This window comes from Aquila chrysaetos, chromosome 2, assembly GCF_900496995.4.
Source record: "Aquila chrysaetos chrysaetos chromosome 2, bAquChr1.4, whole genome shotgun sequence".
Lineage (NCBI taxonomy): Eukaryota > Metazoa > Chordata > Aves > Accipitriformes > Accipitridae > Aquila > Aquila chrysaetos.
In genome coordinates, this window is record NC_044005.1 from 52,942,214 (window position 1) to 52,966,180 (window position 23,967).

Below are 23,967 nucleotides of genomic sequence, written 5' to 3' on the forward strand. Positions count from 1 at the left end.
TTCTTTGCTCCCCCATAGTTAAGCTAAAGGCTGATTCTTAAAGACTTCATTGCATACCTTGAAAAAAGTGCTGGTAAACGGCATGCGTTTTGCCTTAGGAATTGCTGAATACAGATGAAAACAGCCATACATTTGTACATCCACCAGTAATAGGTCTGCACACAACATCACGTGTCTTTTTGCATGTAGTACTCGGCAACCTTGAAAAAACTGTTCCTAAAAGTCTTTTCCTATATTCTCTTATCTAACATGTCTTGCTTTAAAACAGGCCAAAAGTAATAATATTAAAAAGTGTGGGCCAGCTGGGGCAATCTACAGGCTGCAATAGAAAGCTGTTTTTAAAGAAAAGAAGAGTTCAGCTAGGAACTATATAAACATAGGTGAGAAATGGTTTGCACTCTCCCTACAAAAGTTATTTTTCAGTAGCCATTTTAGAAGCAGCGTTAGTACGTCTTGCCCTAACAATAAGGTTAGTTGCTTGGTTTGCAGATTAAGTCCTAGATGGAGTTATAAAAAGAAAAAGATATGTTGAAACAATCCCTGGAGTAATGAAATGGCATCAATAAACCTCTTATCCTAGGGAAGCATAACTGGGGGGAAAAAATGTAACGTTTGAAGATACTGTCTGGACAGAAAACAAAATCCTTAGGCTGTCAGAATGGAATCTGAGGCTGCCGGCAAGCCAAGGTTGCAGCGAAAGCCCTGCAGTTTGTTTTGTGGATCTGGTATGCTTATCAGCAACATAAAAAAACCCCAAATCTTGAAAATACCAAGCCTATCACAGGAGCCTTCCCAAGGAGCCACTCGTGCCTGTCTGCTGGGATGCCAACAGTGGTGATGGGTTCTTGCTACGTGACTCTCTGTTCATGAGGACAAGAACTGAGACTAGCTCACTTGGTGTGGCTTTGGAGCACCAGGGTAAAACGCACTGGTGTAACTTTAAACCTCAGACAAACTTGAATTAGACTCATGGAGAACGTTTTCACCATCATATTCTTCAGTGCCAAGTCAGAAGTTTCACTTTTACATGAACAGTGGCAGATTTTATAAAAAATAGTAAATATAATTGCGATAAAGAGTGTTCCTCTTTAGAGGAATTAGATCAAGAGGTGTCTGACTACTTATGATTGCTTGACTTAGTGGGACTTCGCCTGCTGCTTGGAGTGATTTGATCTGCTCGTGAGAGAGACCATAAACGTAAAGAGAAGAGAGCAACTGTGGGAAATCACGATATAACCTTGTCATTGCCATCAGATTTGTCTTTTAAGTTTTTATCACCTATGAACTTTTCACAGCTGAAGAGATCTAATGCTAGAAGACTACTGGTTAAGCAATTCATATGTGAAACAGCGGTGGGCTTTCTTTATGCTGCCGATACTCATGAAGTGCATTTATTGAGTGCTTCTTATTTTCCAGTGAAAACATTTATCTGCGGTTCCTTTAGGACACAACTATAAGGTATATGGTAAATTTTTGTAAGCTGAGAACTGATCTGAACATAGCACTAACAGCATGATTTTAAATCAGTGAAATTAAATTGATGCAATTCAGAGCCAGTGGAGGTAAACTGGTATAATCTGCATCAATGCCAATAAATCAATGCCCCAAACAAGATATGTTTATTTAAATAAATCAGTTAGCAGTGTATGTTAACAGCATGTGTCTTCCCAGCTTCCTTAGTCACATCAACAGGACAAGAAATTGGTCTAAAATGTCTAAAATTGACTAAGTATGCATGTATTTAAAAGTGGGTGAAGCGTTTATCTTAATGCTGCATGATATTCTTGTTTTAAAATACATCACAGTGCAACAGAAGTAGTACACATGTAAAATAGATGAAAAACTGGTAACTGGAATCAAGAAGTAACTATCAGTAGGAAAAGAACATCAGGTGGGGCTGTTTCCAGTTGAGTTCAATAGGGATTAGTGTGAATCCTGGCATTGCTCAATAATTTCATGAGCCGTGTGGAAATAAATACAGTAACTAGCAATAAGGACAGAGCAGTTGTACAAAGTAGTTTAACTTGAGTGTGTTAGTCTTGTTCAAATAGAATGTCTTAATAAAATAAAAAAATAAACTAGTACATCTCAACAGATGTAATAGATTTTGTAGTGCTTAAAGTCTTCAAGGATGGATGCTTTAATAGAAGTTATCTTTCCATCAGACGTGCATTATGTGTGCTCTGTACATACTACATGGTAGGAAATAAGACTCAAACCTATTAGAAGAGTCCTTTCTGGTGCCGGCTTTTATGAATCCATTTGTAACCAGCGGAACTTCTGCACGTTGACCAGACCTAAAAAAAAGCAGTTGTTCATGTTACCTGAGTGCTTAGGCATGACACTGCTGCAGGAGTCTGCGCCTTTTCTGTGTGACTGTGTTAAGCATGAATTAGGGTCCCAGCTCTGCTGGAGCACTGAGAAACACAGAAGAAATTGGGAAAAACCACAGCAATTCCTGCAAACAGACTGTTAAGGAAGCCAACGTGCTTCTTCCAGGTTAACAGCTTTGCTTGCAGTGCATTTTTTTGGCTGGGAGTTATACTGTTGCAGTTCCTAGTGTGCATGTAGATACATCGGATGCTTTTATACGAAAGCAGTCTTTTCTCTTTCCTATTTAGAAATCTTAAGCCTCTGAACTGGCAAAACTGCGCTGGAATGGGGTTACGGCACTGAAAAGATTCCAGCGCAGCTGTTGCCTTGCTTTCATTTAGGCAAGGTCCACGCTTCTTAGGTTGCTGAAAATGGATGTCTTGAACTTTCAGTTCAGAAACTGAAAAGATGCCCTAGGCACATGGTCATGCCATTTTAACTCTGCTTGGTTGTGTGGTACAATGTGAAGTAATGCTAAAACTAGACTATCTAAGCTAAGCTATTATTCAGCATGTAGATACGTGAAGCAGAGAGAACACAGCTAAGAATATGTCAATAAACTTGCCAAGATTTAAGAAGCCTATTTTCCCACGTTTCCTTCTTTGGGGTGGAGATACGCACAGAAACATTTGAAAACTCAGACAGAAAAATTTTTACTTTCACATGCTAACAAAATTTCAGCTTGTGAGCTTGTTCTAGGTACATTTTGAAATCTTGATAGCCTGCATTAAGCACCAATTAGAAATTGAAAGTGAAGAATAGTAAAGCTTAATTTTTCCACATATTTCCTATGATTAAGATAAAAAGTATGTGTGACAGAAAAGGATTAGAGACCAATAGCACCACTTCCCCTGTAATCTTTATCCCTTTCCTGACTACGTGCTATCTGCTAATACAAATCCCCAAGATCCTGACCTCTCCTTTTTGCTTTCCTTCCCTGCAAGCACAGTGGAGGAAATGATTCCTGTCACGTAGCCAAAGGGGGCATATTTACATGGCTCCACATGATGTGACGAGGAAATCCTGTTGCGGAGAATTCAGGAGGAAAACAAGTAGGTTGCCTGTTCTGCCCCTCTTTTTTGGAAGTCCTGCCTCTGCTCCTGTACAGGTTTGCTTCCTGAATTGCCACTTCTGTGACTTTATCAGTACAGATCTCTTTCTTTGTTTCTCAATTTTCTTTCTCCATTTTTGAACATGGAGGTTTCCAGGACATTATTCTCCTTCCTAGTATCTTGCCATATATTGATTGTGTCGTTGTCTGCTACGGATTTTTGCTTTGCAGATTTTGCCTGTAGTACTCCTATTTTTTTGTTCCTCCACTGATCATCTCTAAGCTCTGCACCAAAGTAAGGAACCACTGTAAGTGCTTTAATTCTGTTCTCTTCTGGGCTGGGGGAAAAAGCCTCCACTGCAGACAGGAGGGTATTATAATTTCAAATCCTAAAGCAGTCAAATAGCTTTGGCTGTAGCCTAGAGGAAAGCAAACATAGAAGCGTTTAACATTTGTTTCAAAGTGCATTTAGTAGGTATAGAGTACTGTAGTTAATATTTTCTAGATTATGTTATAAACAATATATGAAAACTCAGTGTGAGAGCTTTCCTTCACCTACCGAGTCAATACCTACAAGGCTGAATTCCCTTCCCTACAGGCTCTGAGATCTGGAATCAAAATCATCAGTGAAAAGGATCAGTTGTCTAGAAAGGAAACTTTTAGTGAATGTAGGACCCTGTGTAAAATCAACATGGAGCTTATGCAAACAAGCAATTTTATTAAATGTATGTGATAGTAAAAGCTACAGAGCGATCGTTAGGAAAGCACGATGCATGTGAGTGTCATTCAGCAGTTTCAAACCAGGGATACGCTCCTTCAAGGGCTAACTGCTCCTTCAGCTGGCAGCCAGGTCGCATGTGTTTAGAGCTGGATCTGATCAGAGACCGCAAGATTAAGAACAAAAGTACTTTTCCATTGTAGGATTAGTTTTGACCCACAATGCTGTACGTTAAAAGCTTTAAGCTTTAGGTCTAGATCCCACTTCATGCCTCAGAACCATTGCTACTTTTGTACAATGGACCATAGACAATTTTAAAAAATCTCAGCTTTCAGAGAGGAGTTTGTCTAAAGAGAAAGTTTTACGTTTTATTCCAAACCCATAATTCTACATATACATTTTGGTCTGTGCCTCCTGTTTGTACAGTCTTTCAGAAGGACATAGAAGGGACACAGCAGGCCTCCAGTGATTAAATAAATTTACCAAGATCAAATGATGGTGCTGTGTTCTGCCTTTTGCCAGTCTCAGGATATGGAGAGTCAGATCCAATTTCCTAGTCTGGCATCTCCATTATGGCAGTAATTTAGAAACACAAAGAACTAATGGTCAAAGCCTTGACATACCAGTTGAAGAGATTGTGCAATCCTTATTTTCTTAATTTTTTAGTGTTTTTCTTCTTTCCAGTAGTACTGGAATTCATCCAATGCCAAAACCATTTTTGACCTGCTTGAAGAAGTTTGGTCTGAAAACCTGACATCTTGTGTTTAAGGTAAGAACTACTGGAAGGATACTGTTGGGGAACAACCAAGTCAGACTTCCACAGTATAAAAGTGTACAACCCTATGGAATAGAAAGCTGTAGAATATGATAAATGTTTCAGGAGAAAAAGCAAATTTTCTCCTTGAAAATAATAACAACATTTCCATTTTCAGATTAGGAAAAGCCAAAGATACTAATGGTCTCTCATTCAATAGTGCAGCTCTTTCCCTGTCTTTTCTTCAGAGTACAGTGTAAAAAGAGGTAGAAGTGGAGTACGAGGGCAAAGGCAAGAAATATTAAATGTATAAACATTCTTTGGTCTTTTCTTATTTTGTTGAAGAAACCCAAAACACTCAGTAAGTTTAAAATTCCTGTTGCAAATGTTTGTTTTATTAACCAATCTCTATCTCAGAAGGTGAATGAAGCTTAGAGATGAGGAGACAATTAAAAAAGACAAGAGCTACAGTTCTAGTCCTGCCTTACAATTTCAAAGGAAAAAAAAAAATCCAGTGTAATTATGGAATGTCAGGTTGTCAAATGTTTATGATAAGATCAGGGTTCTTTCCCCTCACAACTCACTTTCAACAAGTATGTAGGGAATAGCGAACAGCCTGAAAAGACCCGACTTGAATAAGAAGCCAGCATTATGAAAAGGTTGACTAAGACTGCTCATAAATACAGGACTTTGACTCTTGGCTCTGTGATTTGGGGTGTTTTTCGCACGCCGCTGGGACATGGGACCAGGGCTCTGTGGCTGCCCATCCCTGGGCAATGTCCGTGTGCCCCCGGTCGCTCAGCAGTGCGGTGGGACAGCAGCGTCGGCGCCGACTCTGCTCCGGCGGCTGGGACACCGCGGGGTACGACACCTCCGTGTAGCGGGGATGAGACCTGACAGCGCGTGCTGCCGATCTTTTAAAGCTACCGAGGTTTTCTTGTAGAGATTTGCTCAGTTAAGCTAAGAGAAAATACAATTTCTGCATAGGTGACTGCTACTTTATGAGGCCATCAGTTTTAAGAGGGTTTTATGAAGTCTTGATCCGGGCAAACATAGTTATTAGGTAACTTCTACGTAGTTTTAAGAAGAAAATAAAAACTACAAATAAAGTAATGAAAATGGGCAGTAACAAAAACCCTTCAGGATTTTCTGTGTGCGAGGTGAAGATTTAGGTTCAGTTTTGGCTGACAGGGAGAGAGGGAACTGTAGATCTCCAACATGAATCATTGTCCCTTGCCCGTCATAAAGTTTAATTTTCAAGTAGTTTAGCAATAATAAAAACCCTTAAGGACTTTGTGTGTGCAAGGTGAAGATTTAGGTTCGGTTTTGACTGACAGGAAGAGAGGGAACTGTAGATCTCTAACATGAATCATTGTCCCTTGCTCATCATAAAGTTTAATTTTCAAGTAGTTTAGCCTCAGATTACCGGAAATAATTTCTGGTTCCACTCTAGATAATGTTGATGAGACAGCTGTAGATTTAAGGGTCATTAAAGAATTCTTATTCACAAAATTATGCACTTACCTTTAATCACATATTTAATTCTCACTGAAGCTAATGGTATTTAAAGATGTTCTTCAGTCCTTTTGCTTTCAATGGAACTTTCACATCTTCTTCAACTGTAAATTTCCTTAAATGTTTTTCTTAACTGGGGACTCTCCCATCTTCCTGCTTTGCAGGGTCAACCTCCAGGTCATTCCCCCCCGGCAGGCACCAGCCTCCCAGGTACGGGGCGGGCAGAGAGAGCCAGGATCTAAATGGGGAGCAGGATGAAGCTCCAACACCTCCCTTTACTCTGTAGTGGGAGACGCGTGATGGGCACCACTGGGAATAGCGTGTGCGCATATGGGAGACGGTCTGGAGCCTCCCTGGTAAATCCATTTCTGAATCACCGCTCACGTGGCACAGGCAACGAGTACTGCACCTTGTTTTTCCTGCTACGGGTACAATTAAAGGGGGTTTTCCCTGTTTTTCTACAGATTTGGACAGAGAGGGGTGGTTTCCATTATTATTTTTCTGCTGTAAGTGCATTTAAGGAAAAAGTATCAGTTAGGATCTGATAGATGATTTTCAGTCATTTGTCCTCAGCATCCCCTTGGCCCTGGTGTGTTTTCTGCTTTGTAGGGGATTTTCCATTTCATACATTCAGCTAAACATCCCCAAAAGCACACAAGAGAATAAAATCTTAATATTGCATTTTAGAAGATTTTATAAAGAATCATAACGATGATTATTGTTTACTGTCTTATTTGAAGGAGAAGCTCCATTCAGGGACAAAGAAAACAACCCATTTGGTATAACTGGTCAAACAGTATTCCGGGAACATTAACATCACTGGGGGTCCCTAGTGACTGAAACTTCAAAACATTTGGCTTCTCTCTGTTTATTTAGTGACAGAAAATGTGGAATGCTTTTGCCAAATTATTTGGAAGAGACTTAGTGCTGAGTAATCTGAGTTTTCTGTCTGTTTTTCCATTCCCTGTGAAATTCAGTAGTAGTACCTAAACTCATGTGTGGTGTACTTCTAGCCACAGAATAAGAAGAATAAATGAGTCTGTAGTAAAATATCTGAATATGTTTCAAATATAAGATGAAGATGGAGAGCCATGGGGTAGCCAAGCAGAAACATGGGTAAATGGATTTTATCTACTTCAGTGTAGAGCAATGAAGAAATTATTTCTTTCTTGCTACATATCAAACAGGCATGTTTACCTAAGTTTTTATTTACCAAACAACTAGTGTATCTTTTTTTTTTTTTTTTTTGATTTATCACTACATCACTGGAAGGAAAGAACATAGTTTAATTTTATTTTCATTTGCTAGCAGGTAGAAATGTCCTAATTTGGTTTCCTCAACTCTGGAAAGGAAGGAACATAGTACTAACAATTCTTAATTGTTATATTGCTTAAACATTGGAAAGAACCATAGCTATAGCTCATCTTAACTTACTAAAAGAGACCAAGAGTTAGAGTTACACCATGTTTAACTTTATAACAGTCATACAGGGCGCAGGCTGGCACTAGGTACATTGCCCAAAATAATTTTGCTAAGCGGTGCTGTTACACTATTTAGAAATGAAAGGAAAATGGTTTTGTAATTCAAAGTTTTGTCAAGACTTTGAATGTAATAGCTCTCAATAAATCTCAAATTGCTTTATGAGAGTAGGTAAATATCATCGTGCATGTCCCATGTCTATCCGGGCACAAGCATCCGTGTCTGTCCTACAATCTTTATGCTCTTTATGAAAAAGTCCAGCTAGGCTCACAGCGCTGTTGTGGCTACCAGATACTCCTCTCACTCTGGTTCGCAAGGGTCCTGTTAGCACAGCGGAACACTTGTCTGCACCAAGGCCAGCCCAGTAACTGAACGTCCCACCTACAGAACGGGCTCTGCATGGCCTCTGCCGGTACCAGCCCTTCCTTGGTGCTGGAAGAAGAAACTCGGGGTCTTGGGGGGTTTCTTCTTCCTCAGGAGTTTTCCTCAGGACCTGTCTGTACTTCCACATGGGGAGTGCTCGCTTGGCAAACCTAGCTGTCCCCCTGAAAGCCCAAGGACCAGAGACTTGTGGGGTCCCTCTCTTATTTCCCAGGGGACCCCACCTGGTACCACTCTTAAAAGTGTTTTGAGTTTGTGTGGTGGGGTTTTGGTAGCAGGGCAGGGGCTGCAGGGCTGGCTCCTGTGAGAAGCTTCTAGAAGGTTCCCCGGCTCCAAGTCGGACCCGCCGCTGGCCCAGGCCGAGCCCGTCAGTGACGGTGGTAGCGCCTCTGGGAGAGCAGATTTAAGAAGGGGAACCTGGAGCGGGGCAGGAGATTGGAATGTGAGAGAAACCCCTGTGCAGATACCGAGGTCAGTGAAGAAGGAGGGGAGGAGGGTCGCCGGAGGAGGGGATGCCCCCGCAGCCCACGGTGAGGCGGCAGGCTGTCCCCCCCAGCCCGTGGAGGGGAGCGGGGGAGCAGATGCCCCCCAAGATGGCCAGGACTCCGTGGGAAAGCCCGCTCTGGAGCAGGCTGTGCCTGAAGGACTGCAGCCCATGGAAGGGACCCACGCTGGAGCAGTTTGTGAAGAACTGCAGCCTGTGGGAAGGACTCACGTTGGAGAAGTTCGTGGAGGACTGTCTCCCGTGGGAGGGACCCCACGCTGGAGCAGGGGAAGAGTGAGGAGTCCTCTCCCTGAGGAGGAAGGAGCGGCAGAGACAACGTGTGATGAACTGACCGTAACCTCCATTCCCCGTCCCCCTGTGCTGCTGCAGGGGAGGAGGTGGAGAAATCGGGAGTGGAGTTGAGCCGGGAAGGAGGGAGGGGTGGGGGGAAGGTGTTCTAAGGTTTGGTTTCACTTCTCAGTATCCTTGTTTTAATTTAATTTGCAGTAAATTAAATTGATTTTGTTTCTTCCCCAAGTTGAGCCCGTCTTTTGCCGGTGACAATAACTGGTGAGTGATCCCTCCCAGTTCCTATCTTGACCCACAAGCTTTTCATTCTATTTTCTCTTCATCCCACTGAGGCTGGGGGGGAGGAGTGGGTGAACAGCTTCGTGGTGCTTTGTTACCGGCTGGGCTTAAACCACGACAAAAAGTACACCCAGGCCTGGGCCAGCGAGAGCTGACCAGTGCCAGGAACACGGCTGTGAACACCTCCCTTGGCTTTACATGCAGAGTGAGCGTGGGATGGCTGGGGCTCTGAGCACAAGTCCTCTCCTCAGGGTAGCAAGTCAGGAGACAAGTGCTGCGCGCTATTTCTGGCAAGAGACAAAACCTGTTGTTGTTATTGACTTCCCAAAATAGCTTCGTTCCTTTCTCCCACAGCGGCTGAGGTGAAGAAGATGTCCTCCACGCTGCAGAGAGGAGCATCCCTGCAGGCTCCGTGCCCCAGGGCGGTGCAGAAGTCACACCAGCTGCTTTTGACAAAAGAGTTGCTGAGCAACTCTAAAATAGCCTGAAGTGGGTCATTTAACAAGAAAATAGAGCAAGCCCTCTGAAGAAACCTCCCGCAGCTGCAGGGACAGCCATGCTCCTCCGCTCCAGCCCACCCAGTCAGCCCCCAGGAGGCTCCCGCAACCCCTATATTCTCTATATATCTTCTATATGTCCTTGCTCTCCAGAACAAGACTGACTGCCTGAGAGGACTCCCTCACTCCCAGGAATGCCAGTGTAATGGTTGTGCTCAGAAGAGGACTTTACCATGACTAGGATGCTTGCCAAAGGCCAGCAGAGGAAGAGGAGGGTGGTGAGGATGGGGACAGAGCATTTGACGGTAGGTGGCACTTACCACTGGTGGCAGTGGCGTGGGGCAGCGTGGTAGGTACACGTCCTGGTTTCGGCTCGGATAGAGTGAATTTTCTTCCTAGTAGCTGGTATGGGGCTGTGTTCTGGATTTAGGTGGAGAATACCAGGACAGTACAACACAGTATTTTGTATCTGGATAAAAACCATGGATGTTGGGCTTGTCCCGGCATGAGTATTCATGCATCTGGGCTATGAGCAGGGCTGGTGTCTGTTTAAGGTGGCCAGCTGGCTAGAATAAGCTCTGATGACTTTTGCTTTCTTTAGGAATGGGGGTGGGAAGGAAAGGAAAACAAGGAGCTGCCCGGGAACAAAATTAGAGTCAGACTCACACGCTTGCGGGATGCTAGCCAGTGAGGTACGATGTTACTGGCTAGAGCTTTTCCAGCTCCCCTGAAACCGGCTGCCAGGGAGATTTTGTCAGCTGCTAATCGCCAGTAACGGAGAAGAGCTCCGGATGGAGAAGGGAGGGGAGATGCTCTAAGTGCGAGGCAAGAAGCTGGGGGGAGTCCAGCCATCGCACCCACACTACCCAGGCGGGTCTCTGCCGGGGTTCTGTGGGGAAAGCACCTTCTGCCTCTGGCCGTAGCCCGTCCCTGGTGAGAAGAGCCCGTCGGCTCCGCTCTGGTGAGCAGGACGTCTCCGCAGAGCTGTTCCGCAGCTGCGTGTGGCAGGGAGGTGGGAGCCTCTGCTGTCACGCAGAGCGCGCGGAGAGGCTCGGCAGCTCAGCCCGTGTGCGAACAGCGGCAGTGCTGGGGTGCAGACCCGGGCTGGCCAGGCTTCGTGGATCCTTCAGTGAACTTGGGCTTCTGTCACTCCTTAAAGCCTCAGAGCACCTCAGAAGGTGGAGGACTAGGTCCCCTCAAGGCTTTTTTCCCCCAATAATCAAGGTAGAATGCTCTTATTCAGACTCCAGGTGGCTAGATGCAGTCAAAAGTTGCAAAAGTTATCCCTCAAAGCACTGGGAGAGACAGCCGAGGACATCGCATCAACCTTGTCCTCTCACCTTGCTCCTGTGCTTGCATACCTGCTTATATACTCTTTGCCATCTTTTACTTTGACTGCCGTATATATTCTGGTTTAGCAGCAGACCAAACATCCACAATACAGTAACTAGGTAGCTACCATAGAAGAGAAAAGATAAAAAACTTGTTTAGTAACAGGAAACGGAATTGGAAGAAACAGTCAGTCCTTGAAGGCAGGAGGACTTTACCAATGTAATTCAGGTCCATCCAGAGATCTGTACTGTTCAACATATTCATAGACAACCATAGTTCAGTCAGTGGCAAAGAAAGATTGTAGATGACGGTAATTTGTTTAAGGTAGTAAGGCTAATTGTGGAATGCAGGAAGTCTTCATAAGACTGAGTGAGCTGGCAACAAAATGGCAGATGAAATTCAATGTATGTACATGTAAAGTAAGGAGGTGTTTCTTTCCACTGTGAGATGTGGATCTAACTTCTCAACCGAAAGAGGTAGATGTTAAAAGGGGAGCTGGAAGAAGTTCATAGAGGAGATACTAAATGCATAGAAGCTATATCTAGCCCTGAAAGTGCCCAAGCTGGAAATAATTGATGGCTGGAAAAGCATTAGAGGTATGCGTTGCACATACTTGTCCTGTTCTTACTCTTCCCTGAGCAATATTTTATGACTACTTTTGGCAAGAGCATAATAGGCTAGATGGACTGTTACACAGCAAGCATTACAGAAAATAAACCATGAGCATGGATAGCATAGTGCTTACTGTTCCTTCCTGCCTTCCTTCTTTCCTCCTCTCCTTAATGCAAGAATTGTGTAAAAATGCTGAAGCTTAAACAGACCTTTAAAATCTTCAGCAGCTGCTATTTGGAGGAGAACAAACCCTTCACGATCACTGAAGGTAGGTGTTTCCAAAAGGAAAATGTTAATTTCCTGTGATGCTCCCTTAGCATCCACTGGATGCAGACACGGGCAATAGGGGACAGGGTTACATTCACTGAAAGACAAAAGACGACCGAGGCAGAGAACAAATTGCTCCCTGTTAGTGGCATGATTTAGGGCTTTATTTTATACAAATGGCAACACTGTTGTAACTGTGATAGTCTAAGGCTATTGCTGCAGCAATTTTTGAAGACAAAATAATACCTTTTGTTAGACTGACTGATACAGCAGCAAAACCCATCGGGCAGCGGTGGTGCACAGGCACCGTGGCCTCGGGCACACAGCCCTTCCTCCGGGCTCGGACAGACACCGCTGTCTGGGACACACAGGCCTTTCTTTACTCTGAACCGGGAGCTTTTCCCTGAGATGGGAAGAAGGGCTTCTGTGCCTGAAAGCTCGCTTGTTTTCTGCAGCTCTACCAGCTGGTCTAATAGAGGAGATCATGCCTCACTTAACTTGCTTGTATCTGTTAGGGATCTCACAGGTGAGGTGCCAGGAGATTGCGTGCAAGAGATTTCAGCACCGTTTTTGGACACTGCAAGACTATTTACATTTTTCTGCAAACGTCTTCTGTGCACAGCTTACATTGGGGCTTTGTGACAGGGACTGCATAAAAATAAAGAATAGGGAACATAAGATGAGAAACTGAAAAAATGTTGGTATATTCAGTACCCAGGCATAGGTAGATTATTAAGGCTCTCCTTCAGACGGAGACCCGGCCCGCTCGGGCTCAGCGTGTGTCTTTCAGAACCTCTCGGGACGAGGACTCCGCGGGCTTCACCCACGCTGCTGGCTGTCTCGGGAGGTGGGGAGATGGTGTGAAAGGTGGGCAAGGAGCCACAGCTTGTCCTGTCTTCAGTTGTCTGAAGTTTGCTTTTTCAAGTGGTGTAAGCACAGCCAGGACGGTCCCACATTTGCAAAACCATTTTGCAGGCTGAGGAATGCAGACAGAGAGGAATTAAAAGGATTTACTCAGCCTGACGTAGAAAGGCAAGTCACAGCTCCAACGTCCTCAGTTACGTCCAAGACCAATTACCTAATAAAAGGTCTGTATCCTTGACTCTCTTGTGGTGTGTTTGATTGTCTCAATCATCCTCTGTGATCACTTGGCCTCATTGAAACTGCAGCTTAACAGAGCTGTGCTCATAGTCATCATGCTGTCAGGGGCGGCCTCTTTGGCTGCCTGCTTCTCTGTTTCCCACCGGGTCGCTTTGATGTGGCTCCCCCACATCTTGAGTGAGCTATCTAATAAGTCACCTAATGTGTAAAAGCTGGGTACAGTTCCTCCTCCCACTGTATTTTTTAATGAAAATAACCATGGCATCTGCTTTAGTCAAGCTTTCGGGGACATAGCTTGTCTCATCTCGTAATAGGGCTTGGGAGGAAAATAAGAGCTAAAATTTACCTAGGTTACTGAAAAAAATATGTAGGGAATTTTTCAGTTCAAACAAGGTTTTATTTAGCCCTGATCAGGAGTTTCATTTCATCTAACATTGGTCACCTAAAAGGGAGCTGTCTGGCCTAGTCCTGACTTTCTCCCAAGCAATGGAGAAAGTACCTTGTAACGGGAAGGCAAGTCATCCCCTCTCATCTAAGTCCTTGTTTACGGGTGGGGTAGGTGGAACCTACTTGTCTTCACTTCTGCCGGTCTCTAGAGCAGGTCCAGGACTACCTTTCTATGCACAGAATTTCACGGATGATAAAAATCCATTATTCAGATGGACTCACAATTGCACGTTGTGAGTTATAAGTATACACAGGCTGAAAAATACATTGGTCAGATAAAAAGCAACCACGAGTCATTACTGGTCTCTAGGCAAAAGTGCAAAAAACCTTCAAGTATTCACTCTGAGGTAGAAAAAAAATCCAAAACACTTCCATGAATTAGTTGTCAGCCAAGCTCTTCAATCAAGAGCACCGGCTTCTCATTACCATAGAAGATAAAGTGATAAAACCTGCAAAAAATACAATTCCACAGGGTGAGTTTTCTATGGAAAAATGACATTTAAATTTCTGTCTTTTCTGATTTTAAAGACAGAATGTCTGTCATTCCAAGCACATCATAAATATTAGCAAGAGAGATCTGTAATATGTGGTTTAGCTCTGATAATAGCTTCAGAGGCACGTGAAATGCAATGCCAAGGCTGCCTTAGAGTCTGTAAGTCAGGCACTACAGAAGACGTAGCCTCCAAAAGCTGAGTTTAACAAAACAAACTGTGTCTGAACAAGACAAAGTACCCGGCACGTGGGAAACAAAACATCAACACATACATTACAGTTTTGGACAACAGTTCAGATTATTTGTAAAGTCATGATAGGTACTCCTGGTAAATGTTGCTGGGAGCTTTCTTTTACTAGTTCTTTTATACTTGAGGGAGCATTTATAGTGTATTCCTGTGTTTAAACCTGCTGAAGCAATCTTCTTTGTTCAGTTTTTAGAATATCTTTCAGAACAATATCTCATGGTGCACTGTTTGAGCCACTAGGATCAGATGGGGGATAATCTTAGAGAAGTTATAACTTTTGGGGGATGCAACCATTATTGCTACACTATTTGCAAGTTAAGTTTTAAAACGTCTAAAAAGAAGCAACCTATAACAGACCTTGTGCACACAACAAAGTGACAAGAACAGACATATCAAGGTAGGAAATTTATTTTTCTTTTTTATCTCTAAACTCCATGTCTGTACTGGATGAATGTAAAATTATCCCGATTGCGCTCCAATTCCCATCTTTCAAGATGACCTATCTCAGCAGCTCCAGGAGCCTGTTTTCCACTTGGCTGCCCCTTCTGCACTCACCAACACTTACGTCACGCTGATCTCATAATCCTAGAAGGTGTTAATGTCACGTAAAGCAGTCAAGAATTTTTGCAAGATATATTTCTGCAGTTGGAACATACAGGTAAGGTCAAAAGCATTCATTGATGTTAAAGTCCTTATGTCTTGGCTACATATAACACAAAACTATTTAGAAACATTAAAAAAAAAAAGCTGACATTAAATTTCAAGCTATTTTCTCATTATTTCTATCATCCTTTAGCCATGTGTTCAGCTTTGCAAGGCTCCTGTAGTGAAACTCAATCTGGTCCTACAGCCCCCTCTCCTGTGCATTTATTACCAGTGCAAGAAATTCAGCAATTTGGGCAGCTCTATAACATTTGTTTCTTGCATGCTTACGTAGGGACTTAAAGTTTGTTCATTATTCCAGGTTTGAACAGTTCGTAGCTAGCAGTGAATTTATAGTCATTGCACCTCAGTGCGCTAGGGGACTACCATTAAAGTGAGCAGCTAAAAAGGAAGCAGAAGCAGCCACATTTTTTCAAAACCTTATGAAGATACAGATCAGCATCTGCTGGGTTATTCAGAAATGCCTGAGCAGGCTAAGTATCTAATTTTCAAAGGGAGTTTATTAGAACCTGTTTATGCTTATTTGTGTGTCTACTAAATGCCAGCCTTCACCCCGGGGCTTCTAAACACCTTTGAACGTCTGCTGGAGAAGAGCTGCATGTCTAGGCTCCGGTGGAGGCATTAAACGAGTTGAGAGCAGGATTTCTTTTTTCAGTGTCACTCCAAGGTCAACCAGAACATGCCTGGTAGAATCAGAGATTAAACCAGGGATTTAATCAGAAGCTATCATTCCTTAGGTAAAAGCCGAAGCTAATTTTATAGTTGCATTTACTGTGCGGATTGCTCTCCCGCGAAAGCCGCCTCTGCCAGGGAGCCGGACCTCTCTGTCACACACAGATCAGTCAATGCTGTCACTGTGGCGTCCTTCACCCCGGCAGCACAATAGGCAGCACGGCCGTGGCAAACTCCTGGCCGGCCGATAACCGGTGGAGCCTTTTGTTCCCTGGCTGAAACGTCTCTTGTGTACCAAATTCATCCCGTGCATTACTTATTCTCCCATGGTTTTCATGGGATGCTTATGTGCGTGACATAGAGACACATACATGTGCCATGTGCCTTCTCAGGTCTGGAGCTGTCCCAGCCTGCAAACAACTGCTAGAAGTAGGTAATATCTGTAACGCTGTATGCAACTACTGCTTGGGTCAACAGCACTACCTTAACGCTTAGCTTGGTAGCATCAGCATTACTTAGCACCGTTCAGTATTACTCAGCCTAAAACAGACTCCAGCCAGACTGATAGACTTCTAACCCGCTGTTATATACACTCCTTATAATAAAGTTACATCCAGGATTCCCACAGGAAGACCCATCTTGTTGATAGAAAGATCAACAGAGAGAGTGAGAAACAGAGTACCAATGGATGAGGTGAGGTGTGGTTTGAAGAAGAAAGTGCCAGAGGTTAACATTTGGTGTTTCTGCAAGCCTGGCCCTGGTTATCTCAGGATGGCTAACCAGAAAATTATCTTCTCAAGATGTTGTGCACAGTGAATGCCCAGCAGTGAGCAGCTGGGTTTAAATGCCTGTCCTGGTTTCAGCTGGGATAGAGTTAATTTTCTTTCTAGTAGCTGGTATAGTGTTATGTCTTGGGTTCAGTATGAGAAGAATGTTGATAACACACTGATGTTTTCAGTTGTTGCTAAGCAATCAAGGATTTTTCAGCTTCTCATGCCCAGCCAGCGAGGAGGCTGGAGGGGCACAAGAAGTTGGGAGGGGACACAGCCAGGACAGCTGACCCCAACTGGCCAAAGGGGTATTCCATACCATGGGATGTCATGCCCAGTATATAAACTGGGGGAAGTTGGCTGGGAGGGATCGCTGCTTGGGAAACGAGCTTTGGTCGGTGGGTGGTGAGCAATTGCGTTGTGCATCACTTGTTTTGTATATTCCAATCCTTTTATTATTATTGTCATTTTATTGTTGTTGTTATTATCATTATTAGTTTCTTCCTTTCTGTTCTACTGAACTGTTCTTATCTCAACCCACGAGTTTTACTTTTTTTTTTTCCCAATTCTCTCCCCCATCCCACTGGGTGGGGGGAAAGTGAGTGAGCGGCTGCGTGGTGCTTAGTTGCTGGCTGGGGTTAAACCACGACAACGCTCTGGTCAGGATCACATAAACTCTGTGATGGAGGGTGGTACAGAATCCATTTCCCAGCTTTGAAGCTGACAGAACCGGGGCAATGTTCAGTTCCCTTTCCCGTGAGACCACCTTGTCCCTTCCTGCAACTGTCAACCTCATTCACTCCCCACTGTTTCAGTTCTGCAGCAGCAGATTTGTAAGGTTACCGCTACCCTTCACCTCACTGTCCCTCAGAGGTCTGTCCCTTATACTGAACTCTGTGGAAAAAAAAGAGTGGAGGAACAAATATGGAAAATAGAGATGAAATGTCTTTTCTCTTTTCTTACATCCCACAAAACCCTGGCAGAAGGACTGCGGAGAAACTGCAGAGACAATATAATACAGTTGCCATAGCCCAAAAGAGGAAAAGATTTTTCGTTCTGAGGACGTGGCATATCAAATCTGGTAAGTAAGGAAAAGCCACAAGGAGATACAACATAACTGCTGCAGGTGGAATACTCAAATTATTTGGTTAAAATACTCAATAGTCTTTGCTGTATTTGTGGGTTTGTGATGGTCTTATAATTTGACCAAGTTTGGAGGATTTTTTCACATGAATTATCAAAGATAGCATGTTGAGACCAGTCCTCACCTGAGACGTCAGCATCACTATAGTGTCGCAATAAAGAGTTGTAAAGGAGTTTCTAATACCAATAAACACATTGTCACCTGCGTTCATTTTTTTGACCCATAAAAAAGTTTTCTCTGGGTAGAACATTGAAACAGAAAGTTTCTTAATGCTTTAATCAGCTGAAACAATATCTCTCTGATAGGAAGATTTGGGTACATCTAGCTACACCAATACCACCAGCTCTGCTTATCTGGCTTCACAAACCAACAAACTGTATCACAGAGCTGCACCCTGGTACTCACCTACTGCCAAAGAGGGTGCATTTTGTACCTATTGGTTAAACAGACTGGCGTGTCTTACTGCACATTTTCTGCAGAACAGCATACTTTGTGAAGGTATCTATTCTAGTCTAAAACAAGATTCTCTCTTAGACAGCACGTTAGACATTTTGCAGTTCAAATAATCTTGCCTTTCTGAATTATGCTTGTGCAAAACGCTATGTCTGTAGAGCACAGTTGTTAAAAAAGAAGTCACCTTTGGAAAATAGTCAGTCTGATGGGAAAAAAGGGAAGCAGAAGCATTTATCTTCACCATTAGTGGTAGAAGCACTATTGCAGATTAAGCGTTTCAGCATTTGTCCATAAGGAATTTGGGTTCTGACTGTATCACAGTTCAAAATAAAGGGGCCAGCTGCACTCCTAAACATGGCTTTTCTGTGCAGTATATGGTTTACAACTGCCGTGGTTTAACTGCAGCCGGCAACTAAGCACCCCACAGCCGCTCACTCACTGCCCCCCCCCCAGCAGGATGGGAGGAAGAGAATTGGAAGGGTAAAACTGAGAAAACTTGTGGGTTAAGAACAGTTTAATAATTGAAATATAATAATAATAATAGTAATAATAATAGTGATAGTAATGAAAAGGAAAATAACAGAGAGAAATAAAACCCAAGAAAGACAAGTGATGCAAATGAAAACAATTTCTCACCACCAACTGACTGATGCCCAGCCAGTCCCAGAGCAGCAGCCCCCAGCCAGCCTTCCCCCCCACTTCTATATTACAGAGCATGACGTCCTATGGTGTGGGATGTCCCTTGGGTCAGTCGGGGTCAGCTGTCCCGGCTGTGTCCCCTCCCGACTCCTTGTGCCCCCCCAGCCTGCTCGTGGTGGGGTGGGGTGAGGAGCAGAACAGCCCTTGGCTCTGGGTAAGCACTGCTCAGCAGGAACGAAAACATCCCTGCGTTATCAACACTGTTTCCAGCACAAATCCAAAACTCAGCCTCATACCAGCTACGGTGAAGAAAATTAACTCTACCCCAGCCAAAACCAGCACAACCATAAGTCTGCCCGTGCTGTCACAATTTCCCTTCTTGTTTTCTGTTGCTGGAGTAGGGCAGTGCCGTTCTGCCAGGGCTGCAGCATCGCACGTGACTGCAAAGAACAGCCTGTCATGCTTTGAACGAGGAAGTCTTGACCTACGTTGAGCCTGGGTATAGGACACCCCGACAGTGACTCCACCGCTAGTACATACGGATCTGTGCGAAGAGCTGCAAAGTGCCATTTCAGTTTAAGAAAGCACTAAGGCAGAGAAAAGCCTTGTTGCGGCCATGAAGAAGTCGCGATTTACTGCCTGTTGTTGGTAACCGGTTTATCACCGCTGCTGTTGACCCACGCGTGGCCCGAAATGTCAATGAGGACAAACCGTGGCCAGTGCTATGACAGCTCATTTGATGCCAACAGCCAGTGCTGGCAGCCAGGAGGAAAATTCTGTGACCTGGAAGCTCCTGCCGCGACGCCGCTGCCTGCCACGGAGGCTTCGTCACTTCTGCTGCTCAGACCCACAGCGAAAGTGTCCCCAAACTCAGCTTTGCTGGCAGGACAGCCAGCCACGAGGCTGCTGGACCAGGGTTGTCCCGCTGCTCCCTCCCAGGCCCCAGCCCTCTCCTGTACCACGCATCCCGAGAATCCCGACTGCGGCTCGAGAAGTTCTGGTTAGTATTCAGAGTCAAAAACTCTTTTGGAGAACGTGATTTAAGTCAATAATTTTAAAGCAAAGACTAGACGAACTCTTGAGTTTTCTGGAACAGAGTTTTGAGTTTTCCACCTCATCCCTCGGCCTCAGGAAACCCCCAAACTCGGTGCTCCTCCGGATGCCTGCCCCAGTGAAGCTAATCTGATCTGCAGTGAGGTCGCAGAGGAAGTACACCAGTTAGTCTCCTTTTACCTCAAAAATCAAATGAAAAGAGAACACCCTGATTTATCTGGCACTGTAAGCGTGCTCTGGGACACAAAAGAGTGCCCTCTTCTCCCTGAAGCAACATCGGGTTCTCACAAAGGGTCACAGAGTTAGGGCTCTCCTTCCAGAAACTTCTGGTCCAGGCTGTGGGGTGGTAGCATACCAGTGAGAACAACCTAAATCCCTCCCGTTGAAGTTACTCTGCTTCCTGTGAAATAACAAGTGCTTCATAGGAATCGGAAGACAAAGAGAGCACAGTTGTGGCTGAATAGTTGGGACAACCCCATGGTTTCCCTTCTCGGCTCCAAGGGCTGCTCGCTGACTGCATACTGTGTAACATATAGGCATGAGTGACAGGAATAGAGAGAGCTCAGAGGAGAGACGGGAACACAGGGATTTCTCTGTCAACATCAATCCCTATCATATTTCTTCTGGTTTTCCTTCCCTTCCTCCCCAGTGTATTCTTCTCCTTTTCTATGCTATGACTGAAGGAAAAATAGATAGGGGACAAATTTCAGTTTTAGTGAAAGCCCTGGATTTTGGGAGACTGGAGATGTCCAATTACTGCTTTTAAAAATCACTGTTTGGGAGAAAAGCCGTTATAAACCCCCAAATCATTGTACCGTTTAAATGTCCCTGACCAATTGGACTAGTAATTCATGTGTATAAGGAAAACAATATCTCTATACATTATACATTATGGATATCATGGTATTCATTAGCAGGGAAAAAAAAGCACATGGCAATGAAATGTAGCATTAGGAACATTTTAAAGACTTTGTCATTTTCCAAATAAGTATCACAGCGTTTTTGCGGAGGGTACAAATTTAGGACACCCTCCTGATCTTTACTGAGATTTTTTTGGGTGGGGGAAGAGCAAATGTGTATTTTTGTCCTTCTTAGGTTTTATTTTCTTATGAGTCATTACTCTCGTCTTCTTAATGCTCCTTATGAGAGCCTACATGAGCTGTATATAATATTATCTTAGCTTATTTATGGATGCATTAAGTATCTTTTAAAGTTCAGTGCATTCTCTTCCCTCCAAGCTACTCAAGCCCTTTTATTACTTTGTTCTTCTGAATCACTAACAATATTTTACCCTACTCTGATCATTGTACAAAAGTAGCTATTATATGGAAAGAGAGATATGAGGAATCGCTTTCTCTTATTTTCCTGGAATGAAAGCCTCATTAACCAGACTAATTCTGCCTTGGCAACTGCTCATTTTGACCCTGGTCTGGAAATATATAATGTTGTATATAGCACATCACTAAAACTTGGAGACAAGAGTTTTGTTATGTATGATCCCAGCGGGGTGTCTAGCTCAATGGGACTCTCATACCTGCTGAGAGTCTCTAATGTGATTCAAAGACAGAAGCAGAGTTAAAAGCTCAGCAGAGAAGTATCTGTTGTATTTTATCACTGCACACAATCAGACTGGGCGGGAAGAAGCTAGCCATGCATAAATTAAGCTTTTCAATTAGTAGAAAGGGCCTAACTACGTGAGAGGAAAGATTCAGCGAGAGCATGCTTTGGCAGCAAAACAATCTGACCAGTTTTAAGAAGTTTGGTAACTATTCAATCCCTAGGGTTAGTGGAGGAGCAGGAGACCTCATCTGCTGCTTTGCTCCCGTTCCGCGGATGCTCAGCGTGTCTGCTGCAGACAGAGTTTCGGCTGACTCTGCCCTTGCCTTGTTTCCTCTGCCTCGACGCCGCTTTCCGACATGGGTCTAGGTGCTGCAGTGGTGAGGTTAAACTGTTCTTCTGATCTGTCTTGGTCACTCAGAGTGCGTTCCCAGTTCCACGTCTGTCGATATCTTTCTCTCACAGGAGACTTGCGCTGCGCGCAGATCATGCCCTGGACTGCTGCCTCCTGTGCCGCTGTGGTTACCTGAGACGTGCAACTTACTCGTCATGCCTGCGACACTCTGGGAGCAATAACTTTGCTTCAGAAAGAAAAGTTATTGCTTAATTATTTATTATACAAAATCACAGGCCTTAAAGCAATATAGTCACGCACATTCACTCCTAGTTTCCAACTTTCACTTCCCAAAGCTTTGAGTGCCTGAATGCTGCCTTATGTATGGCAAAATTGTCTCTTTGCTCTGGAATTTATCATTTAAAATCTAGCCCAGTCCTTTGATGTCTTCACTTAGATAAAGCGACCACTGCTTAGCTCTCTATAACCTTCTGCTGTCAATGACTGCCTCCAGCAACAGTGAGCAAGTCCTGCAACATGATGGAGACAGAATGGAAGAGCTGTGGATTGGATAGCTCCTAACGTTGTTTTACAAATGTACACCAGAAATCCCACAGCCTTTATGCTTATCTTTCCAAAACTTTTTTTTTTTCTCCCTTGTTAATAGGTAAATAAAACCTTTCAGATGGGAAGCTTTAGCAATTCAGTGAAGGTATTTGTTGTCCCTGACCAGAGCCAGGGCAGCAATCACACTGAGGTGTCGAGGAAAGAATTAAATGGAGGTGTTGAACAAGTGGCATTGTATTAGTGGCTGGATGGTTTTCGGATGCGCGAGCTCAGGTTCTGCTCCAGATGAAGGCACCTAAATTCAATTGTCTACACAAGAGCTTGGTGTCTAGACTTCCACTATTGTCAGAGGTGTTTAGGGTGTCATTCAACAGAGCAAACACGGGCGTCTCATTTGGGGCAAAGAATCAACCAAAAACCTCTATGGATGGTATTGTCTAGTGCCTTGACTCAGTTGTCTGAGCACAGGAGTCTAATGTCACTTGAGATGTCCGCCATGGTTTGGCAGATACGACACACCGGCTGCAGAAACCCATGCCCTTCTGGAAGAACCGCTGGAGGCCAGTGGGGCACTCCGGGGTGTATTACTCGACTCTGTGCGTGAATGTTTCAGCGAAAGTACTGAACCTTTGAATTCCACCAATACCTAGCTCACGTGCAGAGCCTTAAATAGGTTTCCTAATCGGGAACCGATTCATACCTGTAATGTTTCCTTCCTGGCTATGAGAATACTCGGTGAGAAATGAAGCACAGCTAGATGGCTGCAGTTCTCTCCTGCGTGGAGTGGGAAAAGCCTCCTGCCACCCGACATGGATCCTGGGACAGAACTGACCCCTCCATTCCCTACTGACATTGAACATAAGGGAGAAATGCTACCAGGAATCGGGTGGATACTGAGCCCGTACAAAGGCATACGGTGAGCACAAGTAGAGCTCCTGCCTCTCGCAGCTCCTGGAAGATCTTCCGAGTCTGGGAAGAGGAACAGGCATAAAACCCAACCTCAGCAGAAGTACCGTGAAGGCTTTGCAGCCCTTTCTCCCCTCCCGGGCTGTCCAGCTGAAGGTCGTTGCATGCATATATTTTGCAACAAATGCCTTCAACTTTTTCATCAATAGATGGCACTAGGCAGTTAGCAAGAACCATGTCTGTTTATGACATTTTTGATCCAGTAAGTAGACTATCTGTTTCTGTAGTCAGTACCACGTACTTTATGTGGCTTGAGATCATATTTTCACAGATTCTACCACTCTTTCAAAGTTTTCTCAGTTATACAAAAGATGTAACAAGAAGCTGGCAGTTCTGACAAAGAGCCTCAGTAATGGTAGGCATGAAGATTCTTTAATTAAGATTGTAAGTGTGGCCTGCAATGGTAGTTTTCTGTGTGAAAACTCTGACCCAATCTTGATTTGCCTGAATTTTGTTTAGACCCATAATTTCAGATCAAGCTCTTTAGCACTATTCTGAGCTGCAAGGAACACTTTGAGGCTATTGACAGGCTACATTTTCCAGTTTAATGGTGTATACTGGCAAATATCTTATGAAGAAGGAGGGAGGGAAAGGAGAAGGTGATAGTGGAGGAATCCCATGAATTACTGACCCCATAAATAATGTGAATCTCTCACATGTGATCAGGAGGGTGAGCAGACATGATATCACCAGGTTTCTGAGAAAAGACAGGTATTAAAATCTCACCTGTAACTCTACAGCTTTTTCCATCAGGTCGAAGTAGTTAATCCCTCTGCAGCATGTCTCATTGACTCTGTAACAGTGTGATTG

General features: G+C 44.0%; 1 long non-coding RNA gene across 1 annotated transcript; it reads left to right on the forward strand.

Moving 5' to 3' along the window:
- Positions 1–3,328: 3,328 nt before the first annotated feature.
- LOC115338595 lies at positions 3,329–10,721 on the forward strand. Its single transcript, XR_003922443.1, has 3 exons — positions 3,329–3,732; positions 6,622–6,839; positions 9,698–10,721. It is a non-coding gene; the product is annotated as an uncharacterized LOC115338595 (long non-coding RNA).
- Positions 10,722–23,967: the final 13,246 nt, after the last annotated feature.